The sequence below is a fragment of the Euleptes europaea genome, chromosome 4 (genome assembly GCF_029931775.1).
Source record: "Euleptes europaea isolate rEulEur1 chromosome 4, rEulEur1.hap1, whole genome shotgun sequence".
Taxonomy (NCBI): Eukaryota; Metazoa; Chordata; class Lepidosauria; order Squamata; family Sphaerodactylidae; genus Euleptes; species Euleptes europaea.
Genome location: NC_079315.1, coordinates 29,325,317 through 29,346,948, shown reverse-complemented (window position 1 = coordinate 29,346,948; position 21,632 = coordinate 29,325,317). Strand labels below are relative to the sequence as shown.

Sequence of the window (21,632 nt, the reverse complement as noted above, 5' to 3'; positions counted from 1 at the left end):
TCACCAGAGACAATATTGCTAATTGGACTGTAAGAAACAGAGTCAAGGACTTAGCTAAAAAAAGATCCCTAATAGAATATCAGCATTCTGCAAACCCTTTATTAAAATGGACACTAACAAATAAGCATGCCTTCCTGAATGCTCTTTATAGAAATTACTGATTTGAGGAGGGGCTGTGGCTCAGTGGTAGAGCATCTAGTTGGCATGCAGAAGGTCCCAGGTTCAATCCCTGGCATCTCCAGTTAAAGGGACTAGATAGGTAGGTGATGTGAAAGACCCCTGCTTGAGACCCTAGAGAGCTACTGCCAGTCTGAGTAGACAATACTGACTTTGATGGACGAAGGGTCTGATTGAGTATAAGGCAGCTTCATGTGATCTCTCAAGTTCATGCAAATGCAGCCTTAGTTCTCAGCAACTTCACAATTCTCAACTTTTTTATAGTCTGGGAGAACTCTAGTCTGTGTTTTATCTTTTTGGCATGTAGGATAATCTTAATTATAATGTGACTGCTGCCAAAAGCCTGGAAGGCTTTGGAAATCTTTTTGGCAGAACCATCTCCACTGCTGGTTGAGGATACAAAGCTGAACACTGAGGACAGCACTCTATGAGCGTTTAATAAGGATGTTGTTACATGTCAAAATTAAGATCTGCTTGAAGGAATGGATGTCACAGCAGTGGCGAAATAAAATCTAAAAGAGCATGACGAAAGGATGATTCACGAAGCAGGAAGTGTCAGGTTATGTGACATCTCAACTGCTTACAAGGTATGGAAGACCAAGGCTGCAGAATCACCTCAAAGGCTTCGATCCTATGCAACATGGTGGGAGTCCTTCTTGACAAAGGCAACTTCCTTACCTTCCACAGCAGCCTTCTGGATCCCCTGAAGTCCCACTCCTACAGATCAGTGCACCCCACAGGAACAAGGAGGGGAGTGGGCATGTGCAACAGGAGAGTGGAACTGGCAACAGTTGCCCTCCTCTCTTCTGCAAAGGAAACGGTTTTCCATTGTGTTGTTGTTTTTTGGAGCATGACAATCAGTGGGTGCCTTAACTCTTTTCTCTTCAAATGAAGGATTTAAAAAAAATATTAATCATTTAAGGAGTTTTAATTCTGTTTTCCCACTAAAAAAAAACATCCAGTATACCTTACAAATTGAATGTAGGACATTAAAATAACATTATACTATGAGAGTGATTACATTGAGGCTGATTATACTATGAGGCTGATTACACTGATGGGATGGAAACCATTGCGATAAAGTTTAGGTCATTTGTTGTTGCCTTTTCTGCTGGTCAGTGACTGTATTAATACATGATCAGCAGTGTGGGTTCTGTACATATATATTTCATTATCTGCCTCTTGGTACATGAAGAGCTACATGCAGATGTCATTATTTATACAAACACATGCCCACACCCATGGCTCACACAGTATCCCAGTGCCCCACCATTGTTCAATTTCCTCTTGTTTGCCCTTGAACTAATATTTGTTATGAGTTTACATTTCTGTTTGGCATTTCTGTTGCACTAATGATGTGCAGCTATCATTAGTGTTGCGGCAAGTTCATAAAAGCAATAAGAGAGATCTTACGCATGTTTCTTAGGTCCCTCTGAATTTAATCCCAACTAAGGCTCAAAAGACAAGATGAAGATCATGGGTCCTGGTCTCTCCACTAAATGTAAACTTCGACTTGCACAGCATCAAAAAAGGTGTCCATTAGGAACATGCATTTTGTTCTTTTAAATTGCTAATGAAACCAAGTGGAGGTTGAAGAATTAAAATCCTTTCCCTTCGCTGGATGGCCCTGATGCAAACTGAGGCCGCACAAGCTGGCAATTTGTGCTTTGCGGATGTTCCTCTTGCCTCTTTGAGCCTTCAGTGTGTTTAGGATTAAAAGGATTACAAACCTAAGGCTTATTACAGATTTGTCCACCGCCAGACTTTGAGAGCCAGCTGTATATTACATCCTTGTGTCTCCTATGTGTCTGCCCCAGTCTTGTTGACCAGATGTGCTCTGAGAGTTCTGTGCTTGGAACTTTATTTCCAGATGTGTGGGGATAAAATTCAGATTGGGACCATAGCATATGGAGTGAGGGGGCAGAGCTGTAACAAGGGCATAACGCTGAGGGAAGCAGTAAAAGTATATAATGGCTAAAATAACGTGTTGTTATTACTCTTGCTATTTAAGTATTTACCTTTTATGAAAATAACTGCTATGAAAGTATGTGTGTATAAAGCGCAGTCAAGTTGCAGCCAACATATAGAGACCTCGGTGGCTGTCCCCCCACCCCGGAGCCCAGCAGCCAGAGCCAGCCAGCCAGCAGAGGTGTCTCCACAGAGGTCGGTGGGCCAGCCGGCTGAGGAGTGTTCAGCCCTCCCCTCCCCTCCCCCCCTCGAGCCAGCCGGGCAGGCAGGAGGGAGGAAGCCACTCATTCCCCCTCACCTCTCCGAGCCTCTGCCCCCACATCACCTGGCGCGCCCCCCCCCCCGACAGGACCCCAGAGCAGAGAGAATCTGCTGAGCACCATGATATCCAAAATGCACAGGACCACAATAAAAATCACAGAGCTCAACCCCCACTTGATATGGCGACCCCCTTGGGGGAGTCTTCAAGGCCAGAGATGTTCAGAGGTAATTTGCCATTGCCTTCCTCTGCATAGCAACCCTGGTATTCCCTGGTGGTCTCCCATCCAATTACTAACCAGGACCAATCACTATGAAAGTACAGGGAAGTGCAATTTTATATTCTTGGCTCAGGCGCAAAATTAGCTTGTTATGGCTCGGTGCTGGCACTTAGGCCCCCTCCCATTTTCCCAACCTGAAATGGCCCCTGGGAGACACCATTTGCCCCACTGGGGAAACTTATATGTATTAATGGGCTACATGTTTCCCCAACAGGGCAAATAATGGCTCCCAGGAGATGTTTCTTTCAGGCTAGAAAAAGAAGAAGAAGAGTTGGTTTTTATATGCCAACTTTCTCTACCACTTAAGAGAGACTCTAACTGGCTTACAATCACCTTCCCTTCCCCTCCCCACAACAATCACCCTGTGAGATAGGTGGGGCTGAGAGAGCTCTTAATAGAACTGTAACTTGCCCAAGGTCACTCAGCTGGCTTCATGTGTAGGAATGGGGAAACAAATCCAGTTCACCAGATTAGCCTCAACCGCTCATGTAGAGGAGAGGAGTGGGAAATCAAACCCGGTTCTCCAGATCAGAGTTCATCACTCCAAACCACTGCTCTTAATCACTACACCAAGCTGGCTCAGGAAAGGTTTGGGGAGAGAATCTTGACCCCTGTATCCATGTGCTGTGGTCCCTATCAGAATAGGGCCTGTGTGCACCTAGGAGTTAAGTTCTGAGCACAGACCTTGGATAGAGCATGTCTAGTAGACAGGTCTAAGGCAGACATGTGAGAGACACAAGAACTTTCAGTTAGGTTCTGAACCACAGGTTCCAGTTCCTGATTCAATCAATCTCAAGTAACCTGGCTTATATCCCATCAAGTCTATCTGAATATAGACACAACTAGCAGTCTGGCTATATGTCTTCAGCCAGATGAGATCAACTGGGGAAAATAAATAGCTAGCTGGACTTCCATTGCCTATTTCTGATTCTCAAGCAGGCCAAAGTCACTGAGAACAAAAAAACATTTGGAAACTTTACATTATGTGGGCACAGCCTCATGTTGAAATATGACTCATACCCATTTTCTGAGGAACTCAGCTATCTCAATATCTGCTGACAAGAGAAATGTTGAAAGACACAGTTGTTTAGGAACATCCTGTGTAAATGATATTTCCAAATGCAAAACCTGAAGACAGTGCTAGATATCTGGTAAGTCAAGGGCATGGTTTAACATGCTGGTCAGTGGCTGGTTGTGCCAGTTTCTCGCTGTGCTCTCTACTCTGGCGGCCGTGGACTGCATGCTGTTCTTTACATCCTCCACAAAGGAAGGGCAATATGATTCACATTCAGATTCCAGGGGATCCTCTTGAACATGCTCAAGATCACACTGGCAAAAAATAATTCAAGTACATTTCTAAAGCACTTCTTGTGGTTTCTTTTTCACATGTCATAATAACTATAGCAAAGTTATCAAGAGAATTAGCACCCAACAGTGTGTAGAACCACTGAGCAGGCCAGAAATCTAGGTATTCTTGAATCAAAATCACATGTATTTAATCTGTGCTCAGCTACAAAGGTTGTCAAGTATCCGGAGCAATCAATGCAGACAGCTGGGTGGCCTCCCCCAGAAATGACCTGTGAAAAAAGAAGGTGTGTAGCAGATCTGACAGATTTATGTCATACAGCCACTCTGAGGTTCTCGGATCAACTAATGCCCAAGACCAGGAGGACTCTAGAACTTTGATGAAAATATTCTGGCGCATATGTACTGTGTTTCTCCAGCAAACATTCATTCTCCAGTTCTCTCCATTCATATCCAGTTCTCCAATGTGGGGAGAGGAAAGAATGCTGAACTAGATAATCCTGTGCTGTCTCCAGCAGGGCTTTTAGAGACTGGGAAACATCTCAGTGGCAGAGAGCACCCGCCTTGCATGGAAGTTCCTGGGTTCAAAACCTGGCATCTATAGTTCAAAGAATCAGGTAGTTGGTGACGTGAAAGACCTTGACCTGGAAGCCTCAAGAGCTGCTGCCAGTCAGGATAGCCAAGACTGACTTTGATTGATGGTTGGGCTTGGTCTAAGGCAGCTTCATGTGTCCCCATACCTGGGGTCTCCATATTGCTTACTGCCCTTAAGATCAGACTGATTACATGGAAATTGAGCAGCTGAAGCTGAAACTGGCATGGAGATAAATGCTGGAAAAGGCTTGAACAGCTGGATTTCTACATGTTAGGATCCTGGTGTCAGCTTCGCAGCTCTGTACAAAAACAGAGTCAGGGTGGGAAGTGTGGCCATCCTACCAAATGGCATCTCTGAAAGCAAACCTAACTCACAATGATTGAATGTTAAAAGGTCTCAGGTGACACATTTTACTATGTCATAAAGCCTCCTGGCAACCTTATTTGACCTGACTCATTTTCTGATGACAGTGAGAGAATTTTTTTAAATGATTACAAGCCCGTTTGATGGGACCCATGATGCTACAGAACATAAAAAATAAGGCAAGTATCTTAGCACCAGGCATTTATAGAATCAGCAGACTTGATATTTCATTGAACGGCCGATATCCAGATGCCTCAGTAAAACTGGCCAAATCGCCAGTAGTGCTTTCTTTGCTATATTTATTTCCTTTCTGGACCTAGTGATGGGTAGAACTGGATTAAATCCTGTAGTTATATGCAGGATCCCTTATGATGTCATAAATGAGTACCCGATATTTCCCAAGCTTTTAATTCTATACAAGAAGTTCTGCCAGCTGGTCTACAATTTCCACAGCAAATATGTAGTGTACAGTTTATGACCCACCAAAACAAACACAGTGCTTTGGCCATGAATGGTGTAAGCACAGAGAACTCCAATGTGATATGGAAAAAAGGTGCTGCAGTCTTCCATCAAGGTACCAGTTTCTCAGGAATGTCCTTGCTCAGTAATGAGAGGAAGAAATCCAAATACGGACAAGCGGTAGATCTCATGTACAGTGGGAATGTAGTTGCCAACCTCCAGGTACTAGCAGGAGATCTCCTGCTATTACAAGTGATCTCCAGCCAATAGAGATCAGATCACCTGGAGAAAATGGCCGCTTTGGCAATTGGACTCTATGGCATTGAAGTTCCCCCCCTCCCCAAACACCACCCTCCTCAGGGTCTGCCCCCAAAACCTCCTGCCAGTGGTGAAGAGGAACCTGGCAACCCTATGGGAATGGGAAGGAGTAGGAAAGATCCTCAAAGACCTCCATATGGTGTAACTTCTGTTGGCTTTCATTGCCTTCTCTGAGCTAGAATGATCTTAGTTAGCTGCAGACTACTGAAAAGCTAGCTATTTAGCCATGCCAAAACCCTGGAATTAGTGCTCATGGGTTATACCTGTTATGTGAAAGTTGTATTTGACTCTGTGTTTGCTTTGAATAGAGAGAATTTGATGATTTTTTGAAGAAAGCTGGGCCTGATCTTGTTGTCGTCGACTTTTCAGCAAAATGGTGCGGGCCTTGCAAAATTATTCGTCCTTTCGTTCATGTAAGTCTAAGCTTTGCCATCCTTGGCCCTTCCAAGATGAGCAGAGACAGTGAAAATCCATCCTCATATCAGCTATGCAGAGGAACTCTGCCCCTTCTCCCTCCCAGGCCATCTCAACTCAAAGCATCTCCCTCTTTCATGAAGGCTTTGTCTCAGCCTCCAAATCCTCATCTCCAACCAAAACAAAGCCTAAACGATTAATTTCTACAGACACGGCCGAACTATTTATTTGAATGTCTCCTCAAATTTGGAGTCACTAATTGCCCAGCCTTGTTTCCAAAGTGGAAATGATACTCTCAGAATACTCCAGTGCATGTGCAGTGTGCTACAGCTATCAGCTCCTTCCATTCACAAGCATCTGTTTTTTTCCTGTGCCATCAGTGCGCACATGCACATTAGTAAAACATTACTTGCAAGACATCATTGGTGTGATAAAGGTGTGTCAAGATTCTGCTTGCATGATGATCGCCAATGTGCAGATGTGTATTATGCATCCATCGAACACAGTGCGGACTTTGATTGATGCACATACGCACAGTGTGTAAGCTCTAGCCCTGCGGCAAATCCATAAACAGATTTCAGCAGACGGCAAATCCATGAAAGCATTTTTATTGGTTAGAATCGACAGGTTTCAGAAGCCATATTCAAAAGGACACTAGTAAGGGTCAAAGGCAAGGCACATAGCATATATGGGAGGCAAACCCCCCCCAACAGGCAGGAAGGAGGACTCGGCGATTCCCACAGTATGGGAATCTATGCAGACTAAACATGGGGCTTAGACTGGCCTTGGACAGAATAGCACAACAGCACCTGGAAGCAGCACAACAACACTACCACATACCATCCTCATGGCCTGCTCCTGACACAGTGATAATGCAGAGGGAAGTGGGGGGATGCAGATGAATGGAAAGCACTGAAAGGTTTAGAAAATGGCATGAAACCCTAATCCAGAATTAATTTTAGAAATTCTACAAGTTAAACCAAAATTGAGTAGTGAAATGCAGAAAGTAATTGTGGAGCAATAAAAGATTGCAACTAGGGAGATCTGAAAGAGGCAGTTGTTTTAAGTGTATTTCCTCATACTCACACCTCTTCCTCTATTCCTCTCCAGGTTGTACATTTCTATCCTTGGTCTAAATTTAGATTGTAAACTTCTTGGGACAGAGACCTTATAAAGTTACTCTATGAAGGGTCACATATGCTGATAGTGCAATAATAATAATAATAATAATAATAATAATAATAATAATAATAATAATAATAATAATAATAGCAGCAGCAGCTATAATTTAAGTTAATGGAAATACTTTAAATCCATGCAGTGCAGGTCAGATTTGTCCACAGATAGTTAAGATTACAAAGCAGACTTCTTGACTGTATGAATGGCAAGGAGTTTGTCACCACACATAACTTCACCAATCATGTCAACAGTATGAAGAGAAAAGCTGTCACTTCCAAACTTCTCCCTAATTATTTATATGATTTTCATCCCACCAATTTTCCATAGAGCTCAGGGCAACCTTGCTCCTCATTTAATCTTCACAACAACACTGTGGGATAGGTTAGGCTATGGAAAACTGACAAAACCCTGTGAGGATTATAACTGAGTGGAGGGATTTGAACCTGTTTCTTCCTAGCCAATAGTCAGACATTCTAATAACTACACTACACTGGCCACTGCTGTTTAAGGCACAGGAACATATTCAGAAAAGAAAAAGTTGGTACCTCTGTATGCTAGCAAGAAGCTCTCTTCCAAAGCAAACAAAATTCTATGCAAGCTTAGAAAATTTCATACAAAAAACAGGAAATGAACCACTCAGGATTATGTTTAAAGCCAAACCACAGGCAGAAATTTCACAGTGGAAGCACAGAGATGGGGGAAGATGCACCGGCTTAATTTATGTTGGGATATGCAGCTGCTTAAAGATGCAGGCAGGGGCCCGGCCAGAACAAACACAGGAGCCATGCCTAGTCTCAGCTCTGTCCAAATTTGTCCACTGTGCTTGTTCTCAGTGGCATATTTTGGCAGGAAGACTATCACAACGTGTGTGATTGACTGCTTCAGGCACTCAAGGGCTAAAGAAGACCTACAACAAAGACATCTGATACTGTAAAACAGCCAAATTGCTATTGAGATGGAGAGCACTGCAAATGTAACTTCACCAGAACAAGCTAAAGAACGCAAGAATGAGCTTTTAGCAAAGTACTTAAAGTGAGAGCTTTCTTTTTAATGAATGGAAGTCTAAGGCCTTTGGGTGATTTGGCTGAAATATTTAAAAGACGGAAATAAAAGTATACTCGCTCATAAGGCAGACAAATCGTTGCTCATCTGCCCTTTCCCGGCTGTAATCAGAGGAAAACAAACAGCTTTGCTTGCTGACTCAGGAGTCACTAATGCATAATGTCCATTTTTATTAAAGCCGGCAAAAATGCATTGTAAACTCCAGCATTCTAGTGGAAATATTGTGGGTGGGATGACATGTTAACATGCGATCCAGGACCACCATTGAAAACAGCATCCTTCTGTCAAGTTCTCCTCCCTGCAAATCCAGAGGATCACCTTCCCCATGTGGTGATGTCATCATCCCCACCAGCAGCCACCAATGTGATGACATCATGGCAACGGGGTAAGTGATTCTACACTATATGAGGAAGGCGAGGTGGACTTAATATGGGGATGCTGTTTTCTCTGGCAGCCCCATGTTATATGTATCAAAATCATTGGGCAACCTGGGTTTGAGTCCAGTAGATCAGCGTGACACTGGGTAGCCAGTGGCAAGTCACTCTGTCATAAGAACATAAGAAAAGCCTTGCTTGATCAGACCACTTGTCCATCTAGTCCAGCATCCTGTCTCATACAATGGCCAACCAGTTCCTCTGGAGATCCAACAACTGGGCTCAGAGGCCGAGGCCCTCCCCTGATGTTGCTTCCTGGCACTGGTATTCCAAGATTTACTGCCTCTGAACACAGAGGTTCCCTTTAGTCACCATGGCTAGTAGTCACTGATACACCTGTCCTCCATGAATCTGTCTAATCCCCTTTTAAAGCTGTCTTTGCCTGGCCATCACTACATCCTCTGGCAGCAAATTCCACATTTTAATCACGTGCTGAGTAAAGAAGTATTTCCTTTTGTCCGTCCTGAATCTACTGCTGATCAGCTTAATTGGATGCCCTCAAGTTTCAGTATTTGGGAAAGGGAGAAAAAGTCCTCTTTGTCAACTCTCTCCACCCCATGCATAATTTTACAATCTTTTATCATGTCCCTCCCTTAAGTTGTCTCTTTTCTAAACTGAAAATCCTGGACTCTTTAGCCTTTCCTCATAGGGAAAGTGCTCCAACCCCTAATCATCTTGGTTGCCCTCTTCTGCACTTTTCCAGCTCTGCGATATCCTTTCTGAGATACAGTGACCAAAACTGCACACACTGTTCCAAATGAGGAATTCTCTCATCCTCAGTTTCCCATTGATAAAAATACTATTAATAGTGATTTATGTCACACCTCTGCATGATCAGGCCAAATTTCTTTTTCCACAATTATGAAAACTTCAAGAGGTCTGCCCTCCTTTGCTAGACTACATTTACATTTGTAGATACTCTGCTCTAACCATTGTGCCTTTGAGAGATGTTGTTACTATGAGCTTCGATTTAGTGTTTTGACAGGGTTCCACTATCATCACCATGCACTATGAAAACACTATCAACTGGTCTCAGGAAAAAATAGCCAAATCACCAAATGCCTTTTGAAGAAGCTTCCACCATGATGAAGAACCAAACCATGTTTGTCTGCATCTCTCTGTCTCTCTTTCTCTCACACACACACTCATCCCTCACACACTGTAGTTCTAATGGCTCCCTGTGGATAGTAGCCACTACAGCTGTTCTCTTTCGTTGCTCAGCAACAGTTTTAGCCAGGCAAAGGCTAATGAAAGGATTGTGTGAAAATCTGATTGCATAAAAAGAACAATGAGAGAGACGTGTGCTAAAAGGGTTACCCCACCACCATCACCCCATGCACACACAATTCTCAGGGACCTTATTCCTCAATCTAGGAACTAAACCAGATCTTTCTTGTTAAACATATTTAAATAGCAGGTGTGCGGAGGTGATTGGAGGGTGCTGATGTAGATCCTGGCTGCAGTGCAGGGCTAAGTGGACTATTAAGCCTCCCCCTCCATGCTCTTTTCTACAAATTAATGGGTTCCCCCCCCCCCATAGTGCTCCAATAAGGACAACATATATTTTCCCATACGCTGCCCCACTGGGGCAAATAGTGCTGTCATGGGATTTGACTTGCAACGGGAAAAGTTATGGAGAGGAGGGTTAAATTCTTTTCTTCACCCAGTACTGTGGTTTCAATCCAGATTGCACACACCTGGATGCTATCTGTAGATATTAGAGATCTTACTATGGATCTCCAATGTATCCTCAATTGTGGCAATGGGAGGGAGGGCATATGCACTGTTAATATTTGACATTGTGAGAAAAAGAGGGAGTATATTGACCAGTGCAGTCTGCTATGAAAATGTACCCTTGATTCTGGGCCTATAGTACAACTTCTTAGGACAGCAACGTTCAAACTATCATCAAAAAACCTTTGGCCCATCAATTTGTCTGCTGAGTTACTGCCACAGAACAACACATTGCAGAGAATTCTCGGAAGCATGCTAGAGAGCACAGTGAGTACGTGTTGTGACTAGGCTTCTTGGGCATTGTTACCTGTCTACATAAATGTGCCGTAGAAAATTTTCTTGCCGTTGCATGCTGAAGAAATGCAAATGGTCTTGAGGGTAGTTTGCCTACTATTATTGTTCTTCTAACTGAGGAACTTTTGGTAATATTGTCGAAGGCTTTCACGGTCAGAGTTCATTGGTTCTTGTAGGTTACCCGGGCTGTGTGACCGTGGTCTTGGTATTTTCTTTCCTGACGTTTCGCCAGCAGCTGTGGCAGGCATCTTCCTCTGAAGATGCCTGCCACAGCTGCTGGCAAAACGTCAGGAAAGAAAATACCAAGACCACGGTCACACAGCCCGGATAACCTACAAGAATCGATGAACTTTTGGTAAGTTTCTGAAGAACCACAGGTTCCTTAGAATGCTGTTTGAAAACCACTTCATATTTAAAGTATTGAATCTCTGTTTCTTATAACGTTTGTTACGGCCATTAGAAGCCTGAAAACTACTTTAAGGGCTATATCTGACTTGTGGGCGGATGATCCCTGCTCTAATCGATGTACACTTATCCCGCAGAAACTTTAATGTACTGTGGGTAATCACAACTGAATACTCAGGTCCTGGGTATCCTAAAAGCCAAACCATGTATGGATATAGTACTTTAAAATAGTGATAAACCCATCTAACTAACCAAGTACTTGATCTTGTAATTCAGTATCTAATTTGTCTAACTTTTTCTCAGCTCTTCAGTTTCCTTCCCAGATACTGGTGATAAAATGTTATACAGCAAATAAGAAAATGGCAGTTTTAAAGAGGGGGGGAAATCATAAGAGGATAACCTGTCACAATCAAAGGCCCTTGCGAGAAAGGCCTAGAATGTAGAAAAGGACTCAGGCCGTACCAGCCATTCAGTCCAATGCATGGACTTATTCAATTTTGCTCTTTTAGGAATTTGCTGCTCGGTATGAAAATGTACAGTTCTGCATTGTTGATGTGGATGTGGCAAAGGTAAGCTACTAAAATCAGAGGGCAGATTATTCTACTTCTCTGGTTATAGGTTGTGGTCTGAAGATGCATGATGCATTAACCTTACTGAAGCTAAGTAGATCATTGCCTGGATGAGAGATCTCCTGGGAACCTATGCATACTATCTTGAGTTCCATAATGGAAGACAAATTGGATATAAATAAATGCTCAAATGTTAACCAAACATATATCTTGCTTCATAAGAACTGCTCTTCGGTCCCTCTAGCCGCACATTTTGTTTTCAAAAGCGGCCAGCCAAGTTGCCCCTAAGCTGTCAAGCAGAGCATGAGGTTGATAGTCATTTCATGTTATTTGACCCTAACATGTGGTAATTTATATGACCAAGTGCTTCTGTTTGTGGCAGTTTCAATTAGCTATCATGGCTAACAGTCATTGACAGACATATGTCATCTATGAATTTGTCTAATAATTTTAAAGCTATCTAAGATAGTCATCAGTGATATCTGTTGTGGCAGAGTCCACAAATTATAAGGTGTGTTTTGTACTACAATAAGAAAATAAGATTTTCTCAAGTCTTACATATTTCGCATACAAGTTAATAGCCTGTATTCAACCCACACATTAGAGAAAACCTTTATAACTATAACTGTGTACAATCTCTTCCTTTGTTAGTTTTTAATGTGTGAATTAGTCATGTTTGTTCAGTGTATGGGTTCTGATTGTGTATGGGTTCTGATTATGCAATGTTGCATTTTAATAATGTAGACAAGACCTAAATACCCTTAAACTTTCATAAGAGAGAGCCAGCGTGGTGTAGTGGTTAAGAGCAGTGGTTTGGAGTGGTGGACTCTGATTTGGAGAACCGGGTTTGATTGCCCACTCCTCCACATGAACGGCAGAGGCTAATCTGGTGAACTGGATTTGTTTCCCCACTCCTATACGCGAAGCCAGCTGGGTGACCTTGGGCTACTCACAGCTCTCTTAGAGCTCTCTCAGCCCCACCTACCTCACAGGGTGTCTGTTGTGGGGAGGGGAAGGGAAGGTGATTGTAAACTGGCTTGATTCTTCCTTAAGTGATAGAGAAAGTCAGCTGACAAAAACCAACTCTTCTTCTAGGGTTTGCAGCTCCAGGTTGGGAAATTCCTGGAGGTTTTGGGGTGGAGTCTGGAGAGCAGAGGGTTTGGGAGGGGAGAGGCTTCAGCCAAATATAATGCTATAGAGGCCACCCTCCAAAGCAGCCATTTTTTCTAGGGGGACAGATCTGTCATCTGGTGTTCAGTTGTAATTCCGGGGGACTTCCAGGTCCCCATTAGGGTTGCCAACTGCCAGGCAGTAGCAGGAGATCTCTTGCTATTACAACTGTTCTCCAGCCAATAGAGATCAGTTCACCTGGAAAAAAATGGCCGCTTTTGCAATTGAACTCTCCTCTCCCCAAACCCCGCCCTCCTCAGGCTCTGCCCCAAAAATCTCCCACCGGTGGCAAAGAGGGATCTGGCAACCCTAGTCCCCATGGATGTTGGCAACCCTAGTCAGGGTGCAGTACTGCCCACTGATTCCTCCATTTCATTGCAATACAGTGAGCTGCCCAAAAGTTTTGTTCCTAAAAGTCAGTGGGTTGGAGATCTGTGGGGGGAGGGGAAATTGGCAGAGCTGCTGTTTAAGAAAACATAAGTGCCCTGAAATTTTGGGAATGTGGTTGTATACAGCCACTATCTCTTAGGGAGGGGAAATATATAATAATAGACTCATAAGAGCTGGTGGCTGTCAGTGTAATCTTTGTGGAAATACTCATTCAATTTTTGACACCACACAGGCATCAATTTGCAAGCATCAGATGTGTTTTTCATATAAGACTTTTCTCTGCCAAAAAGTACATATTTGGAATATATTTGCTACCCACTAAGATACTTACTTTCATTTACACAATGTCTTACATGTCTTTCTAAATGCCAGTCTTATGAATTATGGTTGAACATGTTGAGTAAGACACTCTTAAATGCTGAATTATAAATTAATTTTTGTATTCTTATACATCCATTCAAGCAAACCCATTTCAAAGTAAGTGTTCTTAAGGACACAATTTATGACACCTTGTCATTCTGCTTATACAGTGCACTATAATTTTTAATATGAGAAGTATGTATGCATGTATAACTTTGTATGTGTGTGTGCGCTTTATGGTTTATCACTTGATCTCTCTTGTTTAGGATGTGGCTAACTGTTGCAGTATAGTTGCCATGCCAACATTTCAGCTGTACAAGAAAGAACAGAAGGTATTTGTGATCTAGAACACAACTCAGTGTTCTACTTTCTATCAAGATGTGCCCATAATCTTCAAATCTTGGTCCTCTACCACTAAACTGGAAGGTTCTACACTGTCTCTATTTGTCCTGGTTCTGACACACACACGTCGACTCAACTTAGCATATAAAAGTTTTAAGTTAGCAATTATAACTTCAATATATGGATGTAGTTGGCCTCAGCAACCAATCTGCTTCCTGATCACACTGAAACAGTTCACCCTCAGAGCAGTCTAGCAAGCCACAATGCTAAATGTAATGAGCTTGGAACTGCTGTCTACGTAGTACCCTCAAATTTTTATCTATATAAGTATTTCTAAACTTCACATGCCCTGATCTGGGTGCCACAGGCTGGCCCAATGTCATCAGATCTCAGAAGGTTAGTATTTGGATAGGAGACCACCATGGAAGTCCAGGGTTGCTACGCAGAGGCAAGCAATGGCAAACCACCTCTGAATGCCTCTTGCTTTGAAAACCCTACAGGGTTGCCATAAGTCAGCTGTGACTTGATGGCACTTTCCACCACCACCAATCTCCACGTAAGGAGAATCTCCACCAAGAATAGGATGCATTTTACAATGTATCAACGCTTTCGTGTAGGGCTGGAGGTGGAAATGTATCATTTGAATCTATTAGTAAGCTTCACGCTTTGGGCTTTTTCTTATGTCATCATCATCTAGCCTAATATAGGCTGCATCCATCTGACAAACTTTTGTTTGTGTGTGAAGAGCATGAATGCATCTTGTTTGCTGTGCTTATGCTCTCCGCTCCCTCCCTCCACCCTCATATGAGGGACCTGATTATGAGTTTTCTAGGTTGGGAAGTCTTCAGTCAAACTCCACATTTCTGTGACATCTGAATACAGGCATGTGGTGTAGTGGTTAAGAGCAGTGGTTTGGAGTGGTGGACTCTGATCTGGAGAACCGGATTTGATTCCCCACTCGTCCACATGAGCAGCGGAGGCTAATCTGGTGAACTGGATTTGTTTCCCCACCCCTACACATGAAGCCAGCTGGTTGACCTTGGGCTAGTCACAGCTCTCTCAGCCCCACCTACCTCACAGGGTGCCTGTTGTGGGGAGGGAAAGGTGATTGTAAATCAGTTTGATTCTTCCTTAAGTGGTAGGGAAAGTCGGCAGATAAAAACCAATTCTTCTTCAAACTGGAGATGTTTCTTCTCTATGACTCTCCTGAGTTTTGTGGAGGAAACATTCACTTTGCCCAGTCACACTCCTCAATGTGGGAGGAAGCACACAAGCACAGCAACCAAACCAAATGTGTGCCCTACAAACAAACAGAGGCTTGTGGTGATGACTCACAGTGAGCTTTTTTCTAAGGGCCAAATCAGACATTAAAGCATCCAGAGGTCTGACTCATCATTTTTAAATGGTTGAGTTCAGCTCTAAAGTGGCGTCAGCATCCACAGGTCAGACTCGTGGACACCGTAATGTCTGGTTTGGCCCCAAGTCTACTGAAGTCAATGGGCTTAGAAGATGGGCTTTGTTTAGGATTGCACGGTGAATGTAGCCAAAGTGGTTCAGAATGTTCAAAGCACTTCCATGCACATTTTAGTATTGCAATACTTCCCACAGCATGTTCCTGGTAGGACCCAATTCATAGCTAGTCTTATTTGTAGCTCAGTCTCAGTCTTGCTATTTTATACCAGTTCTCAGATAACTTGAAAACATTTTGAGCCTTTTTCTGCTATTTGTCTACATGTGCAGAGTGGTAAACTGCAGTACTGCAGTCAAAAGCTCTGCTCATGACCTGAGTTTGATCCCAATGGAAGTTGGGTTCAGGTAGCCGGCTCAAGGTTGACTCAGCCTTCCATCCTTCCGAGGTCGGTAAAATGAGTACTCAGCTTGCTGGGGGTAAAGGGAAGATGACTGGGGAAGGCACTGGCAAAACACCCCTAGTCTGCCTAGGAAACATCGGGATGTGATGTCACCCCATGGGTCAGGAATGACCCGGTGCTTGCACAGGGGACCTTTACCTTTCTGTCTACGTGTGTGTGTAAGGGCTGTCAAGTCCCTTCTGACTTATGGTGACCCTAAGACTTAATGGCCTCCGAAACATCCTATCCTTAACCGACTTTCTTGGGTTTGCAGACTGAAGGCCGTGGCTTCCTTTGTAGAATCAACCCCACACTCATGTTGGGTCTTCTTCTTTTCCTGCTGCCTTCAACTTGGGCTACATATGAGTATTAATTATTGAGGAATCAAAAGTGGAAAACAGCTGTTCTTAAACACGTAGCACAATCCTATGCTTGTTGACTTGAAAGTAAATCCTACCAGATTCAATAGGATTTACTCTGAGTAGGTATGCACAGGATTTGGAGCCTTAGGACTGAAAATAAAATGTAAATGAATGTTGCATTTAAACTGCAACTAACAGTGCAATCCTAAGGAGAGTTACTCTAGTCCAAGCCCATTCATTTCAATGGTCTTAGACTGGAGTAATTCTGCATAGGATTGCACTGTAAGGCAGTTACAAACACAGGTTTCTTCTTTAAGAAAATGGCCCCTTTCAAAATAAGCATCCCTATTGCTCAAATTCAGCCTGTTTTCTAAATTTCATTAACATCAATGGGACTTAAACTGCTTGTCTGTGGGATAGCTACCTGCTGATAACAGAAAGGTCTGTAGGCTTGCAGCATGTTGAACTGAGGGAGAGCAGGTATGATGGACAGGTATTAGCCAGTACCCATGAGGTCACCAGTACTCCTCCCACACAATCCCCAAAGGAATTGGTAACTGTTTTTTAAATGTTCCCGAATATTTGTTTGTGAAAAGATGAAGGATGAACACACCCATGCCCATAAACTACACGTAACAGCAACAACAACAACAACAACAAAATAATATGGTTATTTTGAGAAAAAGCCAACTGTTCCCCTAAATCACTAACCAGCTTGGATTGTGCATATATTGTATTTTTGTTTTGGAACACATTTCTTCTTTGTATCTTAATGATGACCTGCCTATTCCAATGTATTAAATGTCATTGTTTTCTTTTTAGATTTTTGAAATAACTGGTGCTGATGCAAAAAAACTAGAGGAGAAGATTAGAGAGCTGATGTGATCCTTGAAGAAAGCACCCCCCCTTTGGTGCACACATATGTTGGTAAAATAAAATGTCCATAGGTCAGTATGATCTTGTATAGTGGAATTAGATTCTTGTATGATGCTGAGGCGTTGTGTAAAGGAGCTGTGGCCTTCCCTGGGCAGAAAAAATCTGGCCACTGTGGTGCAACTCCTAATAACATCTAGATCAAGGATGTCAAACATAAGGCCCATGGTTCGGATCCGGCTCCTTGAGAGCTCTTATCTGGCCCATGAGCCAGCCGAGGCAACCAACACCAACCCCCACTCTTGATCTGGGCTGGTGAGGCATGGCCCGGCCCGACCAAGTGACATTTATGTCATATCTGGCCCTTGTATCAATTGAGTTTGACACCCCAGGTCTAGATTAAACTGCTGCAATGTGCTATATGTGAGGCTGCCCTTAAAAACTGTCTGGAAACTTCAGCCTCCTTGAAAGAACCAATATTTCTCAAGAAATGGCGGCGGGGGGGAACTATTTCAATTTAACATATCTGAACATGAATGGCAAATGATTTTCACAACTGGGCCTGGTAAAGCTATTAGCATTAACATGATAGAAAATTCAGGGTACTGCCTTTTAGTTAAGAACTTTTGGTGGGCAGCCCATTCCCACCATGGAGGGGGAAAATGCTTTTTTAACAATAACAAAAAGGGGGGAAAGTGGGAAATGCCCCATTGGAAACAGCAAGGGTTGTGGCCACCGCACAACCCAGGCGCAGCAAGCGGGTGAGGCAGCGGAGGCCCACACCACTCTGGGGCACCCAGACACCAGCATGTGTGCCACCCAGGATGGTGTACATGTTTGTTATCCTGGGTTAAACAGGCACTTATCTCAAAGGTCCAGAGAAGCCCAGACCACTTCCAGTTTGAGCTGCTTAGCCATAATATATATATTTTTAAAGACAACACATAATGCACATGAAAACAAGTTGGAAAAAATTATCAAATGTCAAAAAATGAACAGAGGTCTAAATTTGAGGCCAATTTTGAGCCTGAAGAAGAGAAGAACATGCCGTCAAGTTGCAACTGTTTCATAGCGATCCCATAACTGTTCCAGGCAAGAGACAAGCAGACGTAGTTTGCCAATGCCTTCTTCCATGTAGCAACCTGTCTTCCTTGGTGGTCTCCCATCTTAGTACTAACCACGGCCAACCCTGCTTACCTTCCAAGTTCTGAGAAGCTTGGACTAAGCTGGGCTATTTAGGCTGCTAGAGGCCCAGGCTAAATAACCTCCCCACTGCCATTGGCCCTAGCTATATTTAAGAACATAAGAAAGGCCATGCTGGATCAGACCAAGGTCCATCAAGTCCAGTAGTCTGTTCACACGGTAACCAACCAGGTGCCTCTAGGAAGCCTATAAACAAGACAACTGCAGTAGCATTGTCCTGCCTGTGTTCCAAAGCACCTAATATACTAGGCATGCTTCTCTGATCCTGGAGAGAATAGCATCATGACTGGTATCCATTTTTACTAGTAGCCTTATCCCAGTTTTGTTGCCTTCTCCCAGTGCCTCAGTGGTGCACCTCAGTTACTTGAAGCAGCCTTTTGTGCCATACAATATGATCTGATGTGCTGCTGTTTGGCCCACTTGCCAAGGGATGCTGACCCCTGAACCCCAGCAGAATTGCTTAGCAACTCCAGGCTAAATGCTTAGACCCAGAGTGGTGTAGTGTTCAACTGGGAGACTCAGGTTTGCATCCCTGCTCTGCCATGGAAACTTGTTGGATGACCTCAGGCCAGTCACACACTTTCATCATAGGATTGCCAGCTCCTGGGTAGGGGTAGGGCATTGCCCAGCTGACTCTCATTTTCAATCAGTGCTTGGAGCAGTGGTGAGAGGGGGGGGAAGTCTTAAAATGGCTGTTGGGCTAACCGTGTGATGTCACTTCTATGGAAAACCTGATTGGCTGGATCCAGGCGAACACTCTTCAGAAGTGTGACAGGATAGGATGTAGTAGGAAGCAGATACGCAAGGCAGCACATAGATGGGTCCAATTTGGTCCTTGTCAGGGAAATGATATTTAATTGAGACTTATACACTGTCTTGCCTTATTTTGTCTCTATAGCTGCTATCACCTAATAACTAGCATCAATAGAGGTGTTTGCAATTAATTTCAGTAGGAAATGTAGGGAAGCAGTCCCAAGTACCAGCAGCCCCTATACACATAATTCCTTCATAGCTGTTTTACAAAGCCATAGTGTCCTGGTTGAAGAAGAATCTTTGTCACTGAAAGCATGCTACATTCTCCAACTGTGTTCTGGGAAAAGATATTATCTGAACAAATGGGGAGCATGTTCTTTTTGTATCCTGGAAGATAAGTGAAGGATCATTACTGCTGTGTAAACATGAATTTGGTTTGGAATGTGGAGGAAACTAACTGAGCCCTTTCAGTCATGCATGACTTGGTAGTGGAGGACCCTTTCAGTACTTTTGATTCAACATTTTGATTCAGCTGAGCTGGGGACTACAGGCAGGGGTGAGTTTAAACTTTGCCTTTTTAAAAAAGCTGGGAAGCCTAACTAAACTGAGAATTTAATTGAGGTTTGCTGGGAGAGGGTTGTGATTTTTGTGCCAGTGGGTGATTAAGGTTGGTTGCTGCCTGAAAGCTTGATTGTTACCTTGTTAAGTGAGGTTGTTGTGATTGGAGCTTGTGTGTGAGAGGTGGGGGCTGTGAGCATTTAAATTCCAAGGCTCCTGCTCGCCAGAGGCTCTTGCCCTGTGGCTCTTAGCCTGTGGATCATGACTGGGGATCTGTGGGGTGAGTATAAAATCTTGTTATCTTGGCAGAGTAATTCTCTCTATCCAGTTGGAGTACCGAGCAACTTGAATATCTATGTGAATTAGCAGCAGATAGCTGCAGGACAAGGAACTTCGGCACTCAGTTCTTATTTGGTACAGGAAGAGTGCAAGAGAGTAAAGGGTAGGGTTACAACACCAAAGAATAATATAATAATTAATTAATAAAATACCAGTTATGAAGGTAGAAAGCCAGCAGGAGTCGGGGGGTATCCAATGTGCTGCATGGAGTGTCACATGTATGATTATCTGCCTGCTGGACAGAGGTCGTGGGTGTGTGCTTGGTGCAGGGAGCTCCTGGCTCTCAGGAAGCGAGTTCACTTCCTTGAGGCCAAGGTAGCGCAACTGGATGAGCTAAGGCAGGCAAAGAGAGAGGTGACTACGGACTCCGGGGATGAAATAGTCACATCCCAGTCCCAAGGTGACGGCAACCTGCCAGTCATGGATGATGGAGCCCTTGGGGAAGGAGGCCATCTCACTGAGGTAGGGGGATGTGGTACCTTAGAAGGGACCTCTTCCTTAGTGGGTGAACAGATATCCTCTCGTACCAAGGATATGCCTCAGAGGAGAGGGGGGCTTCTTGTAGTGGAGGATTCAATCCTTAGGAATGTAGATAGCTGGGTTTCTGGCGGGTGCATGGACAGCATGGTGACTTGCCTACCTGGTGCGAAGGTTGCGGACATTACCCGTCATATATGTAGTCTGGTAGATAGTGCTACGAGCCCTGTGGCGCAGAGTGTTAAGCTGCAGTACTGCAGTGAAAAGCTCTGCTCACGACCTGAGTTCGATCCCAACGGAAGTCGGTTTCAGCTAGCCAGCTCAAGGTTGACTCAGCCTTCCATCCTTCTGGGGTCGGTAAAATGAGTACCCAGCTTGCTGGGGGTAAAGGGAAGATGACTGGGGAAGGCACTGGCAAACCATCCCACAAACAAAGTCTGCCTTGGAAACGTCGGAATGACCCGGTGCTTGCACAGGGGACCTTTACCTTTACCTTTAGATAGTGCTGGGGAGGAGCCAGTGGTTGTGGTGCATGTTGGCACCAACGACGTGGGGAAATGTAGTCCGGAGGTCTTGGAATCCAAATTTAGGTTGCTAGGCAGGAGACTAAAAGCCAGGACCTCCAAGGTAGCTTTCTCAGAAATGCTACCTGTTCCACGTGCAGGACCAGCTAGGCAGGTACAGTTGGTGAGTCTCAATGTGTGGATGAGATGGTACTGCAGGGAAGAGGGCTTTAGATTTGTAAGGAACTGGGCAACATTTTGGGACAAGCTGGGCCTATACAAAAGGGATGGGCTCCACTTGAACCAGGATGGAACCAGACTGCTGGCACGTAATATAAAAAAGGTGGCAGAGCAGCTTTTAAACTGAACCTGGGGGAAAAGCCGACAGGAGCTGAGAAGCATCCGGTTCGGGCAAACTCAGTGCATACAGAGAAATGCTTCAGATTGCCCACATAGGAATTACTTAGACATGAAAGGGAATGGGAAAAAATGTTGGATAGCCACTTAAAGATGCCCAAAGGCACATGCCAGGCAAGTTGAAAGAAACACTGTGGAGGTGTTTCTATGCTAATGCTAGAAGCCTCCAAGCAAAAATGGGGGAATTAGAGTGCATAGTTTTAAGAGAAAACATAGATAT

At 43.9% G+C, this 21,632-nt stretch overlaps 1 protein-coding gene across 1 annotated transcript in view; it reads left to right on the top strand.

Moving 5' to 3' along the window:
- Positions 1 to 6,402: 6,402 nt before the first annotated feature.
- Positions 6,403 to 21,632, top strand: part of SMC2 (structural maintenance of chromosomes 2) — a 180,977-nt gene continuing 165,747 nt past the window's right edge. Inside the window, exon 1 of the mRNA XM_056848058.1 lies at positions 6,403 to 6,418. The gene's annotated coding sequence lies outside the window, so the exon portion shown is untranslated. The remainder of the gene's footprint in view (positions 6,419 to 21,632) is intronic.